At 40.2% G+C, this 25,422-nt stretch overlaps 1 long non-coding RNA gene across 1 annotated transcript; it reads right to left on the bottom strand.

The window, feature by feature from the left end:
* Positions 1–610: 610 nt before the first annotated feature.
* Positions 611–25,089, bottom strand: LINC02843. The gene is made up of 4 exons (XR_001114273.2): positions 24,914–25,089; positions 19,933–20,653; positions 1,682–1,771; positions 611–824 (listed from the first exon to the last, which is right to left on the bottom strand). It is a non-coding gene; the product is annotated as a long intergenic non-protein coding RNA 2843 (long non-coding RNA).
* Between the last annotated feature and the right edge of the window lie 333 nt (positions 25,090–25,422).

Genomic DNA, 25,422 nt, shown 5'->3' with positions numbered 1-25,422 from the left:
TGCTTTCAGTTGCTAAGTTTTGGAGGTAATTTGTTATGCAGCAATAGGTAACTAACGAATTCTCCAAGTACAAAAATATATGTATTTGCCCATGGAATCCTACCAAGTGCTGGTCACATGGAGGGCATGGAATTCAACAAATACTTGAAAAACAAAGTGAAATTAAAGGGAAGAATGACAGGGAAGCAGAATGCATGCAGGCACACTTGCCATTTATCCCCAGCTAGGAGGCTGGCTGTTTGTCTTACACAGATGGCCAGAATGATGCCACGAAGGTCTTTTCTCCAACTTCCTTGACCTGATAACAAATGTGCTTCCAGGTGTGACAGCCTGAACCATTGTTTCAAATGAGCCCAGCCTTCTTCCCCTCTCTTTTGAAGAAAGCTCTCACTTTATTGAGGTATAATTGTAACACAAAAAACTGTATTTAACTAATGTGTACAATCTGATGAATTTGGAGATAAATATATGCCCATGAAACCATCCCACAATCAATCTGCCCCTTTGTGGCTGCAGTTCTACGTTGTGACCCTGTAGTTAGGGCAGACTTTCAGCGTAACAACCTCAGAAGCCCAAGTGTGGAAAGGTGTGATAATATCACAATGAGGAGGAGGAGGTCATTGTATCTTTCAATATAACTGTGTCCATGACTTCCTGTCTCTGTACACACATTTTTCTTTCCACAACTTTAGTTAGATCCTCTTAATTGCTCCAGTGTGTTATATGCCATCCAGGGATTTGACCTCATGTAGGGGTGGGAGCTGACGATGGCAGTCACCTTCATATTTGGTGCTGGAGCTTGAAGGTACCCACAGAAAGGGTACCTGGAAAATAAGGGGAATATGAAATGGGGAGAGCAAGAAGGAGCTGAAATGCATCAGCTGGAGCCCGGGAGAACAGATAGAAACTCAGACCCTTTCTTGTGTTCTCTCTGCCCTTGATGGTCTGCATGTCCTGGAGAAGCCGGGTCTTTCATCACACATAGCTGGCCCAGCAGTGAGAGAACCTGAAGGAGGATTGGGGGGAAGGTGGAGCAGCAGGAGGCCTCGCTGTGCCTCGCGCCAAGGAGGTGCAACTGCAGATGAGCAGTGAATGCCAACGGCATGTGAATGACTTAAAGTGGCTATTCCTTGGAAGCAGATATTATAAGGTGAGTTACAAGATGGTGGCTGCTTCGTATCTCTGCTTCAAATACTGCACTAGAGCCTTTCTTTGGCTCCCTCTGGCCAGAAACACATGAGAAAGGCAACTGTGGGAATGTGGTTCAGCCTGGCCAAGTGGACACCTCACAAAGCTGCCACATCTAGCCCCAAAGAGATTCTATCAGACAAGACCAAAATAAAATAAGCCCATTTAATAAAATTTTTTGTTTTAAATTATACTAGAAAAGCAGTAATCAATTTTTCTGGTGTCATGCCTCTTTGACATTCTTAAAAATAATTGAGGATCCCAAATGGCTTTTATTTATGTGGATCATAGCTATTGATATTTATCCTTTTAGAAATTAAAACAAATAAGTCTAAAAATTAACATTAATTTATTTAAAAATAAGAATAACAAACCATTACATGTTAATATAAATAAAATATTTTCATAAAAATAACTACATTTTCCAAAATAAAGGCTATTTAGGGAGAAGAATGGCATTGTTTTACATTTTTAAGATATTTTTAGTGCCTACCTTAATAGAAGGCAGCTGGATTCTCATAGCTGGCTCTGTACTCAATCTGTCATGACGTCACTCATCATGTAGCCTCTGGAAAATTCCATTCTAGACTCATAAGAAGTTGAGATAAATAATGTCTTAGTGTTATCATGAAAATAGTTTTGACTTCATGAATCCCTTGAAAGGATCTTGGAGACCCCCAGAGTCCCTGGACCATACTTTGAGAACCACTTTACTGGAGAAAAATGCATTGTTCTCTAATTTTGGTGAAGCACTGGGGAAAAAACTACAACTTGGAAGTTGTGATTGTAAACCTCTGAGCTGTAAAGCCTACGGCTGTCTGCAAGTGAATTCCAGAGGCAATGATCTGGATAATATAAGTCCAAGCAACATGCTAATGGCTCCATTATTTGACTAATTCAGGTGTTTGTCCCTATCATTGCAAGAAAATCACGGCAATATTTTGTCTGAGTAGATAATAATAGTAAGAGACAAAAGAATTGGAAAGAGAGAGGGCTAGAGAAAGAACAGGGACAGGAAGAAAGAAGAAACAGAGAATGTCACTGGTGCAAGCATCTGTCTGCAGACCCCAGAGCTCATTTGCTGTTAAGGAGCATGCTCTGGAGTTATGTGTATGGACTCGGAAGAGGTTGACCTTAGAAGCAGTTTCACCAGCCTCAGGAATCAGTTTCCATGCATTTCCTGAAGTTGTAGAGACAGTGGTCCAAGAATTCCTGGGTGGGAGGAGTGAGCTCATTGTGAATATTTACACATTTTCAATTCCCTTGGCCCATCCTTAGCATGTTTACCAGGAGAATGTAAACCACATTATTGTACCATTTGCCTGTTTATTATTGAGGTTTTCATGTGACTCAAAATATTTTTGCAGGTTTCTTTCAAGAAGTAATTGTTTTAAAATTGATTATAAGGCAAAACTCTTTTCTCCTAGAAAATATGAACATATTCATTGAGAAGCTAACTGCTGTTCAAGATAATATAAATTTTTGCAATATCCTTATTATAAATCAAAGCCATTATTTGGAATCAAAGTCCCTAAAAAATCAACATTTTTTTTGTTTTCTTTAAGCCTTGGGCCTTAGCCCAGTTTTCAGAAATATTTTGGAAAAGTACCAGCTCGTGATACCAGTCATCCAGATATTATTTGGACATAGCCGCTATTTTTGTAATCATTACCCTCTCATTGAACCTTCATGGAATGAAGATAAAGTCATGGTCAATGTTTTCCTGAAAATAAACTTTAAAAATGCAACATGATTTTTTTTTAAATTAAATTAAAATGATGAGCCATTAAAAACAATTTTATTTCAATAGTTTTTGGGGTACAGGTGGTTCTTGGTTACAAGGATAAGTTATTTGGTGGTGATTTCTGAGATTTTAGGGCAGCTGTCACCTGAGCAGCGTACACTGTACCCAGTATATAGTCTTTTATCCCTTACCCCTTTCCAGCCTTCCCCGCTGAGTCCTCAAAGTCCATTATATCATTCTTGTGTCTTTGGGTTCTCATAGCTTAGCTCCCACTTATAAGCAGGAAATTTGGTGTTTGGTTTTCCATTCCTGAGTTACTTCACTTAGAATAATGGCCTCCAGCTCCATCTAAGTTGCTGCAAAAGACATTATTTCATTCCTTTGTATGGCTGAGAAGTATTCCATGCTATGTATATACCACATTTTCTTCATCTACTTGTTTGTCGATGGGCACTTAGGTTGGTTCCATATCTTTGCAATTGCAAATTTTGTTGCTATAACCATGCGTGTGCAAGTGTCTTTTTCATATAATGACTTCTTTTCCTCTGGGTAGATACCTGGTAGTGGGATTGCTGGATCGAATGGTGGCTCTACTTTTAGTTCTTTAAGTAATCTCCATACTGTTTTCCAGATTGGTTGTATTAATTCACATTTCCAGCAGTAGTGTAAAAGTGTTCCGTTTTCACCACACTTTTGACTTTTTATTTATGGCAATTATTGCAGGAGTAAGGTGGTTTAAATAATCATTTCCCAGATGATTAGTGGTGTCAAGCACTTTTTCTTTTTTATTTACTGTCGAGTATTTTTACTTAATATGTTCATGACATTCATTCAAGCTGTTGCAAATAGCAGTAGTTAAGTTATGCTCTTCTTCTGGTGTTTTATTTTATGACTATTTACAATTTATTATTATTTTTTAAACTTTTATTTTAGGTTTGGGAGTACATGTGAAGGTTTGCTACATAGGTAAACATGTGTCACAGGGGTTTTTATACATATTATTTCCTCATCCAGGTATTAAGCCAAGTACCCAATATTATATTTCTGGTCCTTTCCCTCCTCTCATGCTCCCTCTTCAAGTATACCCCAGTGTCTGTTATTTCCTTCTTTATGTACATAAGTTCTTATCATTTAGCTCCCACTTGTAAGTGAGAACATACAGTATTTAGTTTTCTGTTTCTGCGTTAGTTTGCTAAAGATAATAGCCTCCAGCTCTATCCATGTTCCCACAAAAGACATAGTCTCGTTCTTTTTTATGGCTGCATAGTATTCCATGGTGTATATGTACCACATTTTCTTTATCCATTCTGTCATTGATGGACATTTAGGTTGATTCCATCTCTTTACTATTGTGAATAGTGCTGCAATGAACATTTGTGTACATGTGTCTTTATGGTAGAAGGATTTATATTCCTCTGGGTATATACTCAGTAATAGGATTGCTGGGTCAAATTGTAGTTCTGCTTTTAGCTCTTTGAGGAACTGCCATAATGCCTTCTACAATGGTTGAACTAATTTACACTTTCACTGACAGTGTACAAGTGTTCCTTTCTCTGCAACCTCACCAGCTCTGTGTTATTTTTTGACTTTTTAATAGTAGCCATTCAGACTGGTGTGAGATGGTATATCATTGTGGTTTTGATTTGCATTTCTCTAATGACCAGTGATGTTGAGCTTTTCTAAAAATGCTTGTTGGCTGCACGTATGTCTTCTTTTGAGAAGTGTCTGTTCATATCCTTTTTCCACTTTTTAATGGGGTTGTTTTTCTCTTGTAAATTTGTTTAAGTTCCTTATAGATGCTAGATATTAGACTTTGTCAGATGCTTAGTTTGCAAATATTTTCTCCCATTCTGTAGGTTGTCTATTTACTCTGTTGATAATTTCTTTTGCTGTTCAGGAGTGCTTAAGTTTAATTAGATACCATTTGTCAATTTTCCTGTGTCCAGGATGGTATTGCCTAGGTTGTCTTCCAGGGTTTTTATAGTTTTGGCAATCCTAGCCAGAGCAATCAGGCAAGGGAAATGCTTCCAGCTTTTGCCCATTCAATATAATGTTGGCTGTGGGTTTGTAATCGACGGCTCTTACTATTTTGAGGTATCTTCCTTCAATACTTAGTTCATTGAGTGTTTTTAACATGAAAGGGTGTTGAATTTTGTCAAAAGCCTTTTCTTCTGCATCTATTGAGATAATCATGTGGTTTTTGTCTTTAGTTCTGTTTATGTGATGAATCACATTTGTTGATTTGAGTATGTTGAACCAACCTCTCATCCTGGGGATGAAGCCTACTTGATCATGGTAGATTACCTTTTTTCTTTTTCTTTTTTTTTTTTTTTTTTGAGACAGAGTCTCGCTGTGTCACCCAGGCTGGAGTGCAGTGGCATGATCTCGGCTCACGGCAACCTCCGCCTCCTGGGTTCAAGTAATTCTCCTGCCTCAGCCTCCTGAGTAGCTGGCACCACTGACCACGCCCAGTGAATTTTTTTTTTTTTTTTTTGAGATGGAGTCTCGCTCTGCTGCCTAGGCTGGAGTGCAGTGGCACGATCTCGGCTCACTGCAAGCTCCACCTCCCGGGTTCACACCATTCTTCTGCCTCAGCCTCCTGAGTAGCTGGGAGTATAGGCGCCCGCCACCACGCCTGGCTAATTTTGTTTTTGTATTTTCAGTAGAGACGGGGTTTCACCGTGTTAACCAGGATAGTCTCAATCTCCTGACCTCGTGATCCGCCCGTCTTGGCCTCCCAAAGTGGTGGGATTACAGGCGTGAGCCACCACGCCTGGCCCCACGCCCAGCTAATTTTTTGTATTTTTATTAGAGACAGGGTTTTTCCATGTTGCCCAGGCTAGTTTCGAACTCCTGAGCTCAGGCAATCCTCCAGCCTTGGACTCCTAAAGTGCTGGGATTATAGGCGTGAACCACTGCGCCTAGCCTGGATTAATTTTTTGATGTGCTACTGGATTCAGTTTGCAAGTATTTTGTTGAGACCTTTTGCGTCAATATTCATCAAGGATATTGGCCTGAAGTTTTCTTTTTTATGTGTGTCTCTGCCAGGTTTTGGTATCAAGATGATGCTGGCCTCATAGAATGAGTTGGCGAGAAGTTTCTCCTCCTCAATTTTTTGGAATAATTTCTGTAGGAATGGTACCAGCTCTTCTTTGTATATCTGGTAGAATTTGGCTATGAATTCATTAGGTCCTGTTTTTTTTTTTTTTGGTTGGTAGGCTATTTATTGCTGATTTAATTTCAGAGGTCATTACTGGTCTGTTCAGGCTATCAATTTCTTCCTGGTTGAGCACTTTTTCATATGTTTGTTGGCTGTTTGTATATCTTCTTTTGAGAATTGTCTATTCATGTCCTTTGCCCATTTTTTAATGGGACTGCTTTTTCCTTACTGATTTGAGTTCCTTGTAGATTCTGGATATTAATCCTTCGTTGGATGCATAGTTAGTGAATATTATAGTTGTCTGTTTACTCTGTTGATTATTTCCTTTGCTGTGCTAAAGCTTTTAAGTCTAATTAGGTTCCATCTATTTATTTTTGATTTTGTTGTATTTGCTTTTGGGGTCTTAGTCATGAATTATTTGCCTAAGCCAATGTCTAAAAGAATTTTTCCAGTGTTAACTTCTACAATTTTTATAATTTCAGGTTTAGATTTAAGTTTTTGATCCATCTTGAGTTGATTTTTGTATGAGGTGAGAGATGGGGATTCAGTTTCATTCTTCTACATGTGGCTTGCCAGTTTTCCCAGCACCATTTGTTGAATAGGGTGTCCTTTCCCCAATTTATGTTTTTATATGCTTGCTGAAGATCAGCTAGCTCTAAGTATTTGGCTTTATTTATAGGTTCTCTATTTTGTTCCATTGGCTGACATGCCTATTTTTATACCAGTACCATGCCGTTTAGGTAACTATAGCTTTGTAGTATAATTTGACATTGGGTAATGTGATGCCTCCAGATTTTTTCCTTTTGCTTAGTATTGTTTTGGTTATGCAGGCTGTTTTCTTGTTCCATTTGAATTTTAGTATTGTTTTCTAGTTCTATGAAGAATGACAATGGCATTTTATGGGAATTGCATTGAATGTGTAGATTGCTTTTGGCAGTATGGTCTTTTTCACAATATTGATTCTTCCCATCCATGAGCATGGGATGTGTTTCCATTTGGGTCCTCTATGATTTATTTCAGCAGTGTTTTGTAGTTTTCCTTGTAGAGATCTTTCACCTCCTTGGTTAAGTATATTTCTACATATTTTCCTTTTTTTTTTTTGGCAGTTGTTGTAAAAGGGATTGAGTTCTTGATTTGACTCTCAGCATGGTCATTGTTGGTGTATAGCAGTGCTACTGATTTGTGTACACTGATTTTGTATCTCAAGACTTTATTGAATTCATTTATCAAATCTAAAGAACTTTCAGGGTGAGTCTTTAGGGTTTTCTAGGTATACAATCATATCATCAATAAACAGCGATAGTTTCTCTTGTCTGATTTTCTTGTCTGAATGTCTTGTCTTTCTCTTGTCTGATTGCTCTGGCTAGGACTTCCAGTATTATGTTGAATATAAGTGGTGAAAGTGGGCATTCTTGTCTTGTTCTTGTTCGCAGGGGGAATGCTTTCAACTCTTCCCCATTCAGTATAATGTTGGCTGTGGGTTTGTCATGTATGGCTTTTATTACTTTGAGGTAAGTCCCTTCTATGTCTATTTTGTTGAGGTTTTTTTTTAATCATAAAGGGTTACTGGATTTCATCAAATGCTTTCTCTGCATATTGAGATGATCATATGGTTTTTTAAAAAAATTTCTGTTTATGTGATGTATCACATTTATTGACTTATGTATATTAAACCATCCCTGCATCTCTGGTATGAAACCCACTTGATCATGATGTATTATCTGTTTGATATGCTGTTGGATTCAGTTAGCTAGTATTTTGTTGATGATTTTTACATCTATATTCATTGGGGATATTGGTCTGTAGTTTTCTTTTTTTTTGTTTTTTTTTTCTGATTTTGATATTAGAGTGATACTGGCTTCATAAAATTATTTAGGGAGGATTCTCTTTATCTTTTGGAGTAGTTTCAGTAGAATTGATACCAATTATTCTTTGAATGTCTGACAGAATTCAGCTGTGAATCCACCTGGTCCTGAACTTTTTTTTGTTGGCATTTAAAAAATCACTGATTCAATATTGCTGCTGGTTATTGGTCTGTTCAGCATTTCTATTTATTCCTGACTTAATCTAGGAGGGTTGCATATTTCCAGGAATTTAACCATTTTCTCTAGATTTTGTAGTTTGTGTGCATAAAGCTGTTCATAGTACTTTTGAATGATCTTTTATACTTCTGTGGTATTGGTTGTAATATCTCCAGTTTCTTTCTAATTGAGCTTATTTGAATCTTTTCTCTTCTTTTCTTGGTTAATCTTGCTAATGGTCTATCAATTTTTTTTATCTTTACAAAGAAACACCTTTTCGTTTCATTTGTCTTTTGTATTTTTTTCTTTTTGTGAGACAGAGTCTCCATCTATCACACAGGCTGGAGTGCAGTGGCATGACCTCAACTCACTGCAACCTCTGCCTCCCTGGTTCAAGTGATTCTCCTCTCAGCCTCCCAAGTAGCTGAGATGACAGGTGTGCACCACCATGGCTGGATAATTTTTGTACTTTTACAAAAAAATACAAAATTATTTTATATTCTTTTGGAGATGAGTTTCACCATGCCGGCCAAGCTTTTCTCAAACTCCTGACCTCAAGTGATCTGACTGCTTTGGCCTCCCAAAGTGCTGAGATTATAGGTGTGAGCTACTGCACCCAGCCATTGTGTTGTTTTTGTTTTTGTTGTTGTTGTTTTCTTTCAATTTCATTTAGTTCTGCTCTTATCTTTGTTATTTCTTTTTTTCTCCTGGGTTTGGGCTTAGTTTGTTCTTGTTTCTGTAGTTTCTTGTGGTATAACCTTAGATTGTCCATTTGTGCTCTTTCAGATGTTTTGATGTCAGCATTGAAAGCTATGAACTTTTTTCTTAGCACCACTTTTGCTGTATCCCATAGGGTTTGGTAAGTTGTGTCACTATTATCATTTATTTCAAATAATTTTTACATTTCCATCTTGATTTTATTGTTAACTGAAAAATTACTCAAGAGCAGATTATTTAATTTCCATGTATTTGCATGGTTTTGAGGGTTCCCTCTGGAGTTGATTTGCAGTTTTATTCTACTGTGGTCTGAGAAGATAGTTTATATGATTTCTACTTTCTTAAATTTATTGAGACTTATTTTGTGGTCTATCATATGGTCTATCTTGAAGAATGTTTCATGTGCTGATTAGAAGAATGTATATTCTGCAGTTGTTTGGTAGAGTGTTCTGTAAATATCTGTTAAGTTCATTTGTTCTATGGTATAGTTTAAGTCCATTGTTTCTTTATTGGCCCTCCGTCTTGATGATCTGTCTAGTGCTATCAGTGGAGTATCGAGGTCCCCCACTATTACTGTGTTGCTGTCTATCTTATTTCTTAGGTCTAGTAGTAATTGCCTTGTAAATCTGGGAGCACCTGTGTTGAATGCATACAAATTTAGGATTGTAGTATCTTCCTGTTGGACTAATCCTTTTATCATTATATAATGCCCTTCTTTGTCTTTCTTTTCTTTTTTTATTATTATTGCTTTAAAGTCTATTTAGTCTGATATGAGAATAGCTACTCTTGCTTGCTTTTAGTTTATATTTGCATGAAATATCTTTTTCCACCCCTTTATCTTAAGTTGATATGAATGCTTGTGTGTTAGGTGAGTCTCTTGAAGTCAGCAGATATTTGGTTGGTGATTTTTTTTTTTTAATCCATTGTGCCATTCTGTATCTTTTAAGTGGAGCATTTAGGCCACTTACATTCAACTTTAATACTGAGATATGAGGTACTGTTCTATTTATCTTGTTAGTTGTTGCCTAAATACTTTGTTTTTTCATTGTGTTATTGTTTTATAGGCCCTTTGAAATTTATGCTTTAAGGAGGTTCTATCTTAGTTCATATTGAGCTTTGTTTCAAGGTTTAGAACTCCTTTCAGCATTTCTTGTAGTGTTGGTTTGGTAGTGGCAAATTCCCTCAGCATTTGTTTGTCTGAAAAAGAATTCATCTCTCCTTCATTTATGAAGCTTAGTTTTGTTGAATACACAATTTTTGGCTGACAATTATTTTGTTTAAGAAGGCTAAAGATATGTCCTGGGTCTCTTCTGGCTTGTAAGGCTTCTGCTGAGAAATCTGCTGTTAGACTGATAGGTTTTCCTTTATAGGTTACCTGATGCTTTTGTCTCCCAGCTCTTAAAATTCTTTCCTTCATGCTGACTTTAGATAACCCGATGACTACGTGCCTTGGCGATGATCTTTTTGCAATGCATTTCCCAGGAGTTTTTTGAGCTTCGTGTATTTGGATATCTAGATCTCTAAGACCAAGGAAGTATCTAAGACCAGGGAAGTTTTCCTCAATTAGTCCCTCAAATAAGTTTTCCAAACTTTTAGACTTCTTTTCTCCCTCAGGAACACCAATTATTCTTAGAGTTGGCTGTTTCACAAAATTCTATATTTCCTGATGACTTTATTTATTTCGATTCTTTTTTTCTTTGTCTTTTCTGGTTAGGTTACTCCTAAAGCCTTGTCTTCAAGCCCTAAAATTCTTTCTTCTACTTGTTCTAGTCTGATGGGCAATTTTTATATCATGTCTTTTCTGATTCTAAAACTGTTCCATATTTATTGTACCAAAATTGAATAAAACAGGGCATTAAAAAATCACTTGTAAACCTACTACTGCTCAAACATATGTTTTAGTGTATGTTCTTCCAATAACTTTTTCAAACCCTCTCTATGTACACAGTATATACATGCATGCATATCTGTATGTATGACTTTTAAACAAAATTGAGTATTGCATTGAAGTTTTGATAAGCCCAGGGTATCAATTTTGAGTATCTCAATTAGTTGAAATTTCCCTTGTGTGAGAGAAGGAGCTGGCTTGCATCTCTGCATGGTGATTTGGGCTGGGAGTGACTCCAGTATTGCTCCACGGTCATCAGCTTATGAAAATCTCCCTGCAGGTAGGAGTAAGGTGCCCAGAGACAAAGTGGCTTTGAGTCCCTATGTGTCAGTAAAGGGCACAGGGTGAGGGCAGGTTTGGGATGTTGGGCATATTCATTCTCAGCCAGGAGAAGGAGAGAAACTTGCCCACCCCAGCTCTTGGCCGGCAGCATGGCAGCACTAGGCACTCAGCCTCAAAAAGGTGCTGGGCTCAGAGAGCAGCAGTTGGTCAGGAAAGAGGGGCCAGACAGGGGAACAGAAGCAGTCTCAGTCTACCCCTCTGTAAGCGCCCCCCTTTAGTAATGAAGAGGAAGCTCTCAGGAAACTAGTTGGGAGAGGGGAAGAGACATAGTAAGAAAGAGGAAGAGAAAGAGCAAGTATGTGACTGAGAACATATGTGTGTTTGTGTGTGTGTGTGTGTGTGATGTATGTGTGGTGTGTGTATAGTGTGCCTAGTGTGTATGGTATGTAAAGGAAAATAAAAAATACCAGGACTCCCACACTTGAGCCAGGAGGTTGAGCCATGCAACACCAGCTTCCAAATGAATAGCTGTAGCATTGTGCACCAGCCAGGTCCCCATGGACAGGTAGGAGGCCTCAGGGATCTACCATGGGCTGCCCCACAGATCATTCAAGAGTAAATTTTTTGCTGGCCTCCCATAAACAATGACATGCCAATTGTAAATTTAGGTGTACAATCTAAGTCTGGCTCCTAAAACTAAAGTCTGTTCATTCCATACTGACAGTGTCAATTACAAGCTTATCTTCCCAGGTGCAGAATAAAGACTCCTCCCTCCTACCCAGAGATGGCTGCATAATTAACTCATCCTTTACATCCTTTTTTTCCTTCAAACATTCACCTTCTCTTATGTGAAATGTAGATTAACTGGGCACTAACTAAAGTGTAACAGGAATGTAACCATTTGCTTTACTATCTACCTGCCCCTCTTTCTGTCTGCCATCCCTCAATTTAAGGAAATGTATAAATACGAAGTCTCCTGAAAACTTCTTTGGAAAAACAGCCACAGGTGTGTCTGTGGTTCATTTTTTTTTCCAGATGCACCCTAAAGCTGGCTTAATAAACCTTGGTGATTGAGACCTTTGCCTTAGTCACTCATCTTGGTTATCAGGTGTGTGTATGTGTGCAATGTATGGAGGGTGTGTGTGATGTATGTGATAAATAACCAGCATTTGGAAGCTGACACCACAGGAGTGGCCACTCGAGGCCCAGCCATTGGAAGGGCACACCAGATGGGGACAGAAGACTCCAGGAGTGAGAGAGACTGACCAGTTCAGGGTTCAGAGCTCATCCCAGTCTCTTTTCTGCAGACCTCCCTCGTGGTCTAGAGCTCTTATCAAGAACTCTAAGCCTTATCAAGAACTCTAGAGGGAAGGAGGAGCAACAATGCCATACCCTGCCTGAAGGCAAAGCAGAATGTGAGAATGAAAGTTCTGGCTTGAACTCCTCTAAGGCTCCCCATGCCCTCCGGATCGAACCCCAACTCCTTCCTGGGCTGTGGGCTCTGTGGCTCCTTGCAAGTTCATCTTCCCACAGGCCACATGCGGGGGGCTGCTGCTTGTGTCCCACACCCTGCCTTGCTTTCCCAGCTCTGGGCTGTGCATCCGTCTCCTTGGAAAATGTGTCTGCTCCCTCTGTTGAATTCCTTAGGATTCTGTCTCACTGTTTTCTTTCTCCAGAGGCTTTTCTCTAATGGCCGCCAATCTGGGTCAGGTGTCCTCTGTGTGCCCTATGGCCCACACATACGTCTTGTCTTGGCCTGTCCTGACCCGCGTAACTTTGAACAAACTGTTTTGCTTAAATGGGCTTCCAGGTTCTTCATCTAGAAAATCAGAGTTGGACCATGTGACGTGAAGTCCTCTTGTGAGAGAACCTCTGTGATTCTCCAAATTATTTTTTTTTATTAGTTATTTAACCAGCTTTTAACTTCTACTCCTCTAAGCAGCTGGAGGAGAGAGGAGGAGGAAGGTGACCTGGCAATTCACCTTTGGAAACTCTTTTCAGCTCTTTGCCCAAAAAAGTGAACTTGGTTTCTGGGCTGTCCTGGCCATGTTCACAGGGCTGGAAACTACTTGGATTGATCGAATGGGACCAAGGATATGAGGAGATGGGAAACTGTGTTATGGTTCCTAGTTGGCCAGTTGCTCCCCTCTCTTCATGCTTAGAGGGGCATGTGGTCATTAGCCAGCTGCTTTGAAAGGAAAGGAAATCACCTCTCTAGAAGGAGAACCCTCCCACATCCAGGCTCAGGAGGCTTTGGCAATTGACTCACTTTTCAGACCAGTGAGGAATGGTTTGGGTTTTTGAATCACAATCCAAGAAGAAGGTCCACCAGATGCCTGCCTTTAATGACAAGAAGAATTTTGTTTGAATTAATTGTTTCATTACAGCTGCATGCACACGATAAGCTGTTCCAGGCTGAGAACCAGAGCAACACAGGAGCTCACTGGGTACTTCTACACATCCCACTCTGTTTTGTTATTACTGTTGTTGTTTCTTTCCTTTTAACAATTTCTCATTTTGAAATAATTTTGGACTTACAAGAAATTGCAAAAAATAGTGCAATGTTACCGAGTATTTGATTCTCACCTCTAGTACTGTGTATGCATGTGTGTGTGTGCACACTTGTGTGTGTGTATAGTTTATATAGTTTTTTTTGAAGTATTTAAGAATAAATTGCAGACATGTGGTTCTCTTATTGGAGCACTTAACTGTGCGTATCCAAAATCCAAGGGTATTCTCTTTTATAACTATAGTGCAACTATCAAAACAGGAAATTAACATCGATACAATTCTATTGTCTAATCTACAGACCTTATTCCCATTTTTCTAGGTGTCCCACTAATGTTATTTTTCTGATCCAGCATCCCACATTGCTTTTCATTGTCCTGTCTCCTTGGTATCCTCTAATCTGGAATAGTCCTTTAGTCTTTTTTTAATCTTCCATGGCCTTGACATTTGTGAAGAGTGGTGTTCATTATTTTGTTGAATATCCCTCTAAATGGGTTTGCCTGATGTTTCTGCAGAACGTGTGTGTGTGTGTGTGTGTGTGCATGCGCACATGTGCAGTGTGTGTTTGTGATGTGTGTGTGGTCATACAGTTCATGCATTTTTGGCAGAGATACAACAGAAGTGGTGTCGTGTCAGATCAGGAGGAACGTGGTAGCAATTTGTCCCATCACTGGTGATGGTAGCGACAGTTACTTCATGAACACAGTGTCACAGGTTTCTTCACTGCCAAGTTCCTATTTTCCCCTTTGTCATTAATGAGAATCTTGGGAGGTGATACTTTGAGACTACGCAAATATCCTGCTTCTTATCACACTTTTGCCAATTGATTTTAGCATCTTTTGATGATTTTTGCCTAAAACAGTCATTACAGTTGTGGGTGCCAAGTGGTTTTCTAATTCTGTCATTCCTTTTGCATATATGAGTTGGCATTCCACTGCGAGGAAGAGCTGGCCCTTCTCCCATATTTATTTGCTCATATCTGTGTGGGTGCATGGATTCCTTGTCTATGATATAGGTTATAATCCCTCATTATCACTATTTAGCTCAAATTATTCCAAATTTGACCAGTGGATGCCTTTTTCAGCTGGCTCCTGGGTCCTCTTGCTGTGTCTGCATCCTCTTCTAACAATTCCTTAATTTCCGGGGCTGTGTGACCCTCCAGGCTCATCTTATGTGTTCCCTGCCCCAGACCTGGGACCAGACATTTCTCCGAGGAGCCCTCCTTCCTATTGCTGGAGAATGGCATTGAGCAGGCATCATGATCTTGGTGTTCTGACTCACCACCCGAAACCCAGCTTGTCCTCGGTTGGGGTTTCCTAGAGCCACCTGCACCTCTCAATCAGTTTCCCTCTCAGGCTCTCTGTCCATTCCCAGCACAGTGCTCTCTTCTATGCTCTAGGCTTCATGGTACAATGGCCTGATAAATATTTTCACTTGGATCTTAAAGGAAGCATGTCCTTGTTGTGGGCTGGATTGCATCCATCCCTCCCAAAAAAATTCATATTTTGAAGTCCTAACCCTTAGTAATTCAGAATGTGATGTATTTGGAGATAGGGTCTTTAAAGAAGTGATTAAGGTAAAATGAGATCCTTCCAGTGGACAATAATCCAACCTGACTGACGTGTTATAGGCAGAGGAGATGAGGACACAAACACACACAGAGGGATGACCATGTGAGGATACAGGGAGAAGACAGCGATCTGCAAGCCAAGGAGAGAGGCCTTAGAGAAACCAATCCTGCCAATAACTTGATCTTGGACATCCAGCCTTCAAGACTGTGAGACAGTAGATTTCTGCTGTTTCAGCAACTCCCCCCACAGCCCATCTGTGGTCCTTTGTTATGACAACCGGAGCAGATGAATGTAATCCTTAACAGAACTCATGCCTTCCCTCTGCCCTGCATCTCACCTTAGTGTGCCCCACCTCAGGAAATGGTGCCACCATTCAGCCGTTTGTTTGTGTCTGTCCTATCAATACTTCTTCATCTTCTTCTTCCTCTTCCTCCTCCTCCTCTTCTTCTTCGTCTTTGTCTTCTTCTTCCTCTTCCCCTTCTCCTTCTCCCCCTCCCTCTTCCCCTTCTTCTCCTTCTTCTTCTCTTCCTCCACGTTCTCCTTCTCCTCTTCTTCATTTTCATCTTCATTTTTAAAGCTGGAATAATTCTATAAAGAGAAAGTTTCCTCACAAACTTTTTGTCATTTTGACGTCTTATTTGTATAGGAAAAGCAGGATTAAAATGTTTGATTCTTTTTTATTTTCTAGTTTTCAAAATAATGAGCTGGCTTCTTAGCATCCTTTAAGTGTGGCAAAGAAATTTTTTTAAAAAGTATTATTATGGACTCATGGGAGTAAACATATTTTCTGTACTTCAAATTGTTGCAGTTATTTTTGTTGATGTTCAAATGGTCCCATCCTTGGTAAATGGGAGATTAACAAGGTGCCTCCTGAACTCATTTGGCATGGTTCCAGTGGACCTCATAAGAGGCTTTTCTCTTTCTATAACAAGATATTCCAGGATTGTCCTATGTATTTCCTGCTCAGATCTTGAAATGCACCCTTCTTTAAGAGTTCTTAGTTTTTTTTTCCTGGGGAAATGGTACTTAGAGACAACTTAGGTACTAGGCTAGGCTGCTTATTGCTGTTGTGTTGATTTTGTTATTTGGCGTTTTCAGTAGACAGAGCTAGGAAATAGAAAAATAAAATATAAAGATTAAATACATCATGAATCCAAACTGCTACTTCAAATTTAAATTTAAGTGATAGACTCCCCCCCATTTTTAAGAGCAGTAATCTCTCTCTCTCTCTCTCTATACGTAATATTGTATACAATTTACCATTTAAGCCATTTTAAGTATACAATTAGTGCCATTAATTACTTTCATAATCTTGTACACCATCACCACTATTTATTTATGGTTGTTTCATAATCCCAAACAGAAACTCTACTCATTAGTTAATAATTTTCTATTTCTCCTCCCCCAGCCCCTAGCAACCTTCAACTTAACTTTTTGTTTTCAGGAATTGTCCTATTCTGGACATTTCATATAAGCGGAATCCACAGTATTTGTTCTTTTGTGTCTGGCTGATTTCACTTAGCATAATGTTTTCAAGCCTCATCCACGTTGTTGCATGTGTCAGAGCTTCATTCCTTTTTATGGCTGAGTAATAAATATCCCACTGTAGGCATAAACAACACTTCATTTATCCACTCATCTGTTGATGGGCACCTGGGTTGTTTGCCCCTTTCGGCTGTTGTGAATAGTGCTGCAACGAACACTGGCATAGAAGTATCTCTTTGAGTCCTTGTTTTCAGATGTTTTGGGTGTATACCTAGATGTAGAATTGCTGAGTCATATGGTAATTCCGTTTAGCTTTTTGAATAACCACCAAATTGTTTTCCATAGTGTTGCACCATCTCACATTCCCACCCACAATATCCTAGCATTCTGATTTCTCCACATTCTTGACAACACTTGTGATTTTTTTTCCTTAGTCATCCTAACCTGTATGAAGTGATATCTCATTGTGGTTTTGATTTTCATTTTCCTAATGATTAGTGATGTTGAGCATCTCTCCAGGTGCTTCCTGGCCATTTATATATCTTCTTTGGAGTGTTGACTATTCAAATCCTTCAACAATTCTTTGGGTTGTTTGTCTTTTTGTTGTTGAGTTGAAGGACTTCTTTCTATATTCCCAAGTCCCAGCTGGTCCTCAAAGGTCCAATTTCTTCAATCAGAAAATAGTGAGAAAAAACAAAACAAATGTAAATGAAATCTAGATATTAAAATCTTATTATCTGATTTGAACATATTTTCTCCCGGTCTGTAGTTTATCTTTTCACTTTCCTGATAATAAGCGTTGATGCACAAAAGTTTTTAATTTTGATGAAGTCTAATTTATCTATTTTTTTTCTTTTGCTGCTGTTGCCTTTTGGTGTCATATCTAAGAATCAAGTGCCAAATCCAAGATTATGAAGATTTATTTCTTTGTTTTATTCTGAGACTTTTATTAGCTTTAGTAGATGCTTAAATTATAATTTTCCATTGTATGAGTCAGGATAAGTTATACAGTTTTGCAAACAACAAACCCTGAAATCTTAGGATATTAACACAATTTAAAATTATATATTGTTTGGCACACAATGCACTACGGATTGGGCAATCCTCCTAGATCTTGTAGCATGGAGTAAAAAAAGCCTGTGAGAGATGTTTTAAAGACCACCCTTGGGCTGGGAGTAGTGGCTCATGCCTATAATCCCAGCACTTTAGGAAGCTGAGGCAGGCAGATCACCTGAGGTCAGGAGTTCGAGAGCAGCTGGCCAACATGGCGAAACCCCATCTCTACTAAAAATACAAAAATTAGCCAGGCGTGGTGGTGTGTGCCTGCAGTCTCAGCTACTTGGGATGCTGAGGCAGGAGAATTGCTTGAATCCGGGAGGTGGAGGTTATAGTGAGCCGAGATCATGCCACTGCACTCCGGCCTCCAGTCTGGGCAACAGAGTAAGACTCTGTCAAAAACAAACAAACAAGCAAACCCCCAAACCCCCCCAAAACAAACAAACAAACGAAAAAACCCACACCTAGAAGTATGTAATTTTCACCTATTTTCCATCAGCCGGAACTCAGTCACATGGTCTCAACGTAACTGCAACGGAGGCTGGGAAACGTAGTCTTTCTGCCTGCCTACGTGACTTTTTTTTTTTGAGACGGAGTCTCGCTCTGCTCTGTCGCCCAGGCTGGAGTGCAGTGGCGCAATCTCGGCTCACTGCAAGCTCCGCCTCCCGGGTTCCCGCCATTCTCCTGCCTCAGCCTCTCCGAGTAGCTGGGACTACAGGCGCCCGCCACCACGCCCAGCTAATTTTTTGTATTTTTAGTAGAGACGGGGTTTCACTGTGGTCTCGATTTCCTGACCTCGTGATCCGCCCGCCTCGGCCACCCAAAGTGCTGGGATTACAAGCGTGAGCCACCGCACCTGGCCGTGACTTTTAAATTAAGAAATTATTGGAAAACATCATTTAATCAGGTATGTTATTTTTGCTTTTTGTGTCCTTGAAAATTATGAGATGATAGCCCAATTCATTCATGTTGCAAATACAAGACAGTTTATTGGTATTAATTTTAATATTTTATAATTTATGTTAGTTGCTATTTTCTAGCAGGGAAACCAGCATGCATTAGAGCTAATGACATTCTGTAAGAATCAGGCAGTCCCCTTAGTGAGGGAAAGTCTGTGAAGTGTTTACAATGCCCTTTAGACGGCAGCCTGCTACCAGATAAAGAATGTGAAACAGTTTTGTTACTTTTGGCTCAGAGGATGCTCTCTTTATAAATGTGTTTTGAAAGCTGGAAACGAACAAAAGCAAAGAAGAAAACAGTGACAGGAACGAAGGAAAGAAAAGAATGGAGATGAGGGGAAAGAAAAGAGAAGGGAATGGGACAGACAGAGAATAAGAAAAGGGTGAAGGCTACAGGTCTGCAAGAGGTGTGCTCACTTGCTGCTGTGCCTGTCTCAACACAGCACCCAAGCCAGGACAGAAGAAGGCAGTGCTGAGCACCGCCACATCCCGGTGCGTTGTTGAGAGAAAGCTGTGACCAGACCTTGAGAACCTCATCACAGCATGCTTGTGATTTTCAAAAAAGAGACATGTGGCCGGGCGCAGTGGCTCACGCCTGTAATCCCAGCACTTTGGGAGGCCGAGGCGGGCGGATCACGAGGTCAGGAAATCGAGACCATCCTGGCTAACATGGTGAAACCCCTTCTCCACTAAAAATACAAAAAATTAGCCGGACATGGTGGCGGGCGCCTGTAGTCCCAGCTACTTGGGAGGCTGAGGCAGGAGAATGGGGTGAACCCGGGAGGCGGAGCTTGCAGTGAGCCGAGATCGCGCCACTGCACTCCAGCCTGGGCGACAGAGCGAGACTACGTCTCAAAAGAAAAAAAAAAAAAAAACAGAGACATGTTAGGAGGTCTTGATTAATACAAAGTTATCTCAGAGCAGAGTATGAATCCAATGGCCTCCAGAGGAAAGACAGGGCTATGTGCTCTTGGTCACCAGGGCAAACAGTGCCTCCATGCCAGGCGAAAAGCAAATCATGTGGGACCTCATGCTTCAGCCACGCAGAGGATTCTCCCTGGCTAGAATGTGAGCCTGCAGTAGATGTGGACCATAGGGAATGAGCATCTACTGAAGGTCAAGCAAGTTTATGCAACTGGAGCATTTTATTGGGAAATCACTGGGGCTCTTCGATCTGCACCATGGTTAAATTAGTACAAAATGTGGTGAAAAGCTGTGCCCCAAGGGCAAGAGAACACAACCCTTATGTTCCCTTATGCTTTTGGAAGCTTAGATTCCTGGTGTCTCTAGTCTGCGGGTATTAATGAGGTCAGAATTCTCATGACAGTTATTTTCTTTGGTTCTTGCACATACCTGCATAATACTGAAGGTCTCTCCCTTGCTAATGCCTGCCCACCACAGAGGCTGTCCACCCTGTGCTCATGGGTCATCCTCATACTTTTCCCTTCTATACTCATTGAGCTCTGTCACTGGAGAAGCCTTTAGAGGGTGCAGCTGTCACCTGGGAGAAAGCTGATGTCAGGCGTGACATCTCCCAGGGTTTCCACGTCACAATCCACCCAGCATGAGCACCGCTCAATGTTCCTGGACAAGAAGGTATCATCTCACAAATTTATTCATGCAAATAGTCACTTGACTATCCCACCTGCTCACCCGATTTTCCTTTATAGTTTGAATCCTGGCTGAGTCCCAAGAAGCACGTTTTTAGTTTTGAGCACTCTGTATTCTGTAACTTCTTGCATTATAAACCAAACTAACATGATTTCCTGCCTCCCTGATTTCACTGGTGCCATCATCATTCATCGAGAGGTTGATTTGCAAAGCTTTTCTCTGGACACATGGTGGAGAAGACGACAGGCTGGCCAGCCACAGGGAAGCATGCCCCATGTCTGCCACTCATATAAGCGCTTCAATATATTTTCTCTGTTTATCATCACACAAACATAATGAGTTATCATCTCTCCTGTTTTGTAGCTGAAGAACACATTTCCAGGTCTCAGCGGTGAGTAGGGGGTTGGATTAAGCACCATGCTTTTCACTGCTATTCCTTGCTGTCTTCCTGCTCTGAGTTTATCTGAAACACAAAGGAGAGAGAGTAAGTGTCTACACTGTGGTTCTCCAAACTGACCTCGTTCAGTGTAACTAAGAAAGAAGAGTAATCTTATTATCAGAAAATGATTCTAACTATTGAGCTGCTGATATGTGTTATGAACACAAATCTCAGCCCCAAAACTCAGATGTGTAGGTTTTTAAAAAATCACCCATAATTCAACTTAATATCTACTTCAGGCCTCATTCCCCTGAGCTGGTGGAGCAGGGTAATTCCATCTCTTTTGGGGTCCCCTCAGCGTGGAGGTGGGTGAAATTTGTGGGGCTTGTGTAGTGACCCACTCTGAAGGTGGTGGTTGGTGCCCAGTTGATCTTTGTCATCTCTATACACAGGTAATAACTTGCTCTTGGTCTTAGTCATTGTCCTGGGATGGGGTGTAAAAAATGTGTTGCTTTATGCCCCGCATTGAGGCACACCAATCTTTCCAAGGATGCCAAGATGGGCAGGCTTCCATGCGGCCAGGGCCTTGCTATTTCCCTGTAGATTGCTGGAACGCCTGCACAGCCATGGCCCCTTCACCAGAGCAGCTCCGCTGCATCCACCCAAACCACTCTCCACAAAAGCCATAAAGCCTGGAAGCAATGAGACCAAAATGGTCTCTCTGCTCGAGTAGGAGGAAAAAAGCAAAGTAAAAACCTATCCAGCCACATAAATTAAAATTTTTCCAATTATTATAAAATGCTTTTCTTCCTCCCTCTTTCTCTTTATCTGTGCATACTCTTGGGGTTTAACTCTCTTCTAGAAACTTTCCCTAATTGCTATGATGCCAGAAATATTCTTTTCTCTGAACTCCCATTTTTCAATTAACATCTGACATATCTTTTATTAGCTTAAAAAAAAAGTTAGTGTCTTGTCTCCCTAACGGATTGTGCTCCCCTAGGTCTGGGGCTGTGTCCAACTACTTTATCCCCCTTTTTTTTTTTAATGCCTAAACAGTGCTAGGTATAGGGAGTAGCCTAAAGAAAAGTGTATTGAATGTTTAAATTATGAAATAGGTACATGTTCAAATGCACAAATAGACTACATGTTGTATTATTTGATTTTTTTCAAATAATACAAGGGTGTATAAAGTCATTTCCAATTCCTTCTTTATCACTGGAAATATTCTTTAATCTGAAATCAACTTTGTCTGATATTAATATAGCCACTTCAGTCTTTTTGTTTTTGAGACAGAGTCTCCCTCTGTCACCCAGGCTGGGGTGCAGCGACGTCATCTTGGCTCACTGCAGCCTGTGCCTCCCAGGTTCAAGTGATTCTCCTGCCTCAGCCTCCCGAGTAGATAGGATTACAGGCACCCATCACCACACCTGACTAATTTTTGTATTTTTAGTAGAGATGGGGTTTCACCACATTGGCCAGTCTGGTCTTGAACTCCTGACCTCAAGTCGTCCACCTGCCTTGGCCTCCCAAATTGCTGGGATTACAGGTGTGAGCACTGCCCCCGGCCATCCAGCCTTTTTTTGAGAAGGGTTAGCACAGTGTATCGTTGTTGAACATTTTAATCAGTTTGTCTATTTATATTGAAAGAGAATTTCTTGTGTTTATTAGGTCTTTTTTTTTGATTCAATGTAACAATCTCTGACTTTTTATTGTGGTGTTTAAACTGTTTATACTTAATATGATTATTGCTGTGGTTAGGTCTAAGTATCTCCTCCTGCTATTTGCTTTCTACTTGTAACATTTATTCTGTGTTACCTTTTTCCTCTATTTTTGCCTTTTTAAAAATTAATGGAAATTTTTTATGATTCCATTTTATCTTCTTTGTTGGATTTTAGCTGTAACTCCTTGTTTTGTTCTTTTACTAGTTGTTGTAGGGTTTAAAATCTTTAACTTAACATAGTCTACCTTCAAGTCATATTATACAGGTTCACTGACAGTATAAGAAGCTTAAATAATATACTTCTATTTGCCCTTTTCCACCTATATAGTCTTTATGGTTTTGTTGTCATACATTCACTTTCATGTATGTTATGAACTCCATAGTACATTGGTATTACTCTTGATTAAACAATTATATTTTCAAAAGATTTAAATTCTAAAGTATATATATTTACCAATGTATTTAATCGTTATCATTTCTGGTACAGTTTATTCATTTTCATCTGGTTTTCATTTCATTTTCCTTCTGCCTAGAAGACTTCTTTCAATATTTCTTATAATATATGTGTAACTAGGGTCCCTAAAGGAGAGAGGTTGTGGGAAAGGCAGAAAAAATATTTGAAGGAATCATGACTGAAAAATCTCCAAATTTGATAAAATGATAAAGCCATAGATCAAATATGCTTAAGGAGCCCTTTGCACACGAGATATGAATGTCACATAAAACTGTCTTGCCACTCACTGTTGCTATTTTTGTGTTTTTCGTTTAAATTCTTTTTGTCTTTTCATTTTGAATAGTTTCTATTGTTATGTCTTCCAGTTCACTAAAAGTTCAGTTTGGATCTTTTTTTTAAATCTTTTTTTAAGAGGCAGGGTCTCACTGTGTTCCTCAGGCTGGAGTACAGTGGAGCTATCATAGCTCATTGCAGCCTCAAACTCCTGGGCTAAAGCGATCCTCTTGTCTTGGCCTCCCAAAGTTCTGGGATTACAAGTGTGAGCCACCACATCCCATCAATTTGGGTGTTTTTTAAAAAATATCTTTCATGTGTCTAGTTAAGTTTTTGAACTTCTGGAATGCAGTTATAACAATGTTTTAATGTCCTTGTGTGTGCTAATTCTGACACCTGTGCCCATTCTGGGACTGTTTCAATTTGTTGATTTTTCTCTTCATTATGGGGCTTTTTTTTTTTTTTGTGATGGAGTCTCTCTCTGTCACCCACGCTGGAGTGCAGTGGTGTGATCTTGGCTCACTGCAAGCTCTGCCCCCCTGGTTCATGCCATTCTCCTGCCTCAGCCTCCCGAGTAGCTGGGAGATAGGCGCCCACCACCACGCCCGGCTAATTTTGTTTTTGTATTTTCAGTAGAGACGAGGTTTCACCATGTTAGCCAGGATGGTCTCGATCTCCTGACCTCGTGATCCACCCGCCTCAGCCTCCCAAAGTGTTGGGATTACAGGCGTGAGCCACTGCGCCCAGCCCATTATGGGGCTTTTTTTCCTTCCTTTCATGCCTGATAATATCTGATGGGATGCCAAACACTGTAAGCTCTGTGGTGAAAACATAAAGGTTTTCTTGAAGTGAGGTTTGAACTGAATTTTGAAGGGTATATATGGCTTAACAGTGAGATGAGGGGAAAAACATTTAAAGAAGAGGGACAAACATGTGAAAGTAGCTGAGGCATATAAGGCTGTGTGTTTTTAAGAAAATAAAAGATTGCTGGGGCGACTGGAGCAAGCAGTGAAATGGAGAATTGCATTCTATGTCTCTTGGGGTAAAGGGATGGGCAGACCATGTCCCACTGACTCAGGGGCCTTGTTAGGCATTTTGTTCTGTATCCTGTGAACAATAGTAATTCTTTAAGGGCTTTACTTAAGCTCAGATTTGCAGAAAAATCACTCTGGCTTCAATGTAAAGAACAGCTTGAAGGAGTTTCAGAATAGAAGGGGTGTCGAGTTAGGAAACCACTGTAGATTTCTGAGTGAGAGATGTGCATAGTTGGGGCCAGGATGGGAGCAGAGATGGAAAGAGGTGGGCTGACCTGAGATACAAGATGTGGGTGACTCTTGACCCTTCCCGACTGCACCCTATTAGATCAATCAGCAAGTTCATGTGAACGCCTTTCTAAGGGGAATATTATTTTCACAGAGTGAATACATTTTTTATTAATATGTTCATAAATATACCTTCTTACAGTTCTGACTATTGCATGTAGTAACTTAGAAAGGAAACCTATTTATTAACTTGTACCCAGAAAGGACTCTAGTGAATCTCTTCTGATATTTGCCCAAGAATTCTCCTAAAACACTCAGTAATGAGAAACCTCATTCCAAAGGCCTAGTTCAATATTCCTCAAGCTGTAGTGTGCATGAGAATCACTTGACAAGCTTGTTCAAACAAATATTTCTGGGCCACATTCCCCAGAGTTTCTGATTCAGTAAGTCTGGGTTGAGGCCAGTGACTTTTCATCTCTATCAAGTTCCTGGGTGATTTTGATGCCACTGGCCCAGGGACCACCGTATGGGAATCACTGGTTAATTAGAAGCACTATAGCCAAGAGGTGAACTTCCTGGATTTGACACAAAAACTCTGTTTCTTTCCAGTGCTGTGACTTGGTCAAGTAACTCACCCCTCTGCACCTTTGTTTCCTCATCTGGGTCTTGGTGAGGCTTAGAGTGAGGACTGTTGGAAAGCATTAGGACAGATGTATAAGGAGCATATACACGCTTTTATATGTAAGAAAATAAGTTCCATGTGCCTTGCATATTCTACAGTTCTCAGTGTATGGTGAGACAGATCCTGCTTTCAGTTCATCCTTGGCGAATGCTAGTCAAAATTCTATGTGATGTCACAACAGAAATCTTCAGTTAACAGTCTTGGAAAGGACTCAAGCTCTGCTCCATCTCCATCTCCTTGGGTTTGGGTAAATTCTCAGCAGGATTGTGCATTAGGTGAGTGTCTGCTTCTCCCCTGGGTCCCCATAACTTTGCTTGCTCCTAAACAGGGAGTCACATCTGGGAAGAGACAGTAGATAGTGGAGCCAGAGAGCTGACTCACCACGTGGGATGGCTGTGGGCAAGTTTCCCAGGTTGCACAAGCCACGGGGTTTTCTGAAACAGATGGAAAGACCGCCTCTGC

The sequence above is a fragment of the Nomascus leucogenys genome, chromosome 1a (genome assembly GCF_006542625.1).
Source record: "Nomascus leucogenys isolate Asia chromosome 1a, Asia_NLE_v1, whole genome shotgun sequence".
In the NCBI taxonomy this organism is placed as follows: Eukaryota; Metazoa; Chordata; class Mammalia; order Primates; family Hylobatidae; genus Nomascus; species Nomascus leucogenys.
This window is presented reverse-complemented; position numbering and strand designations above follow the sequence as displayed.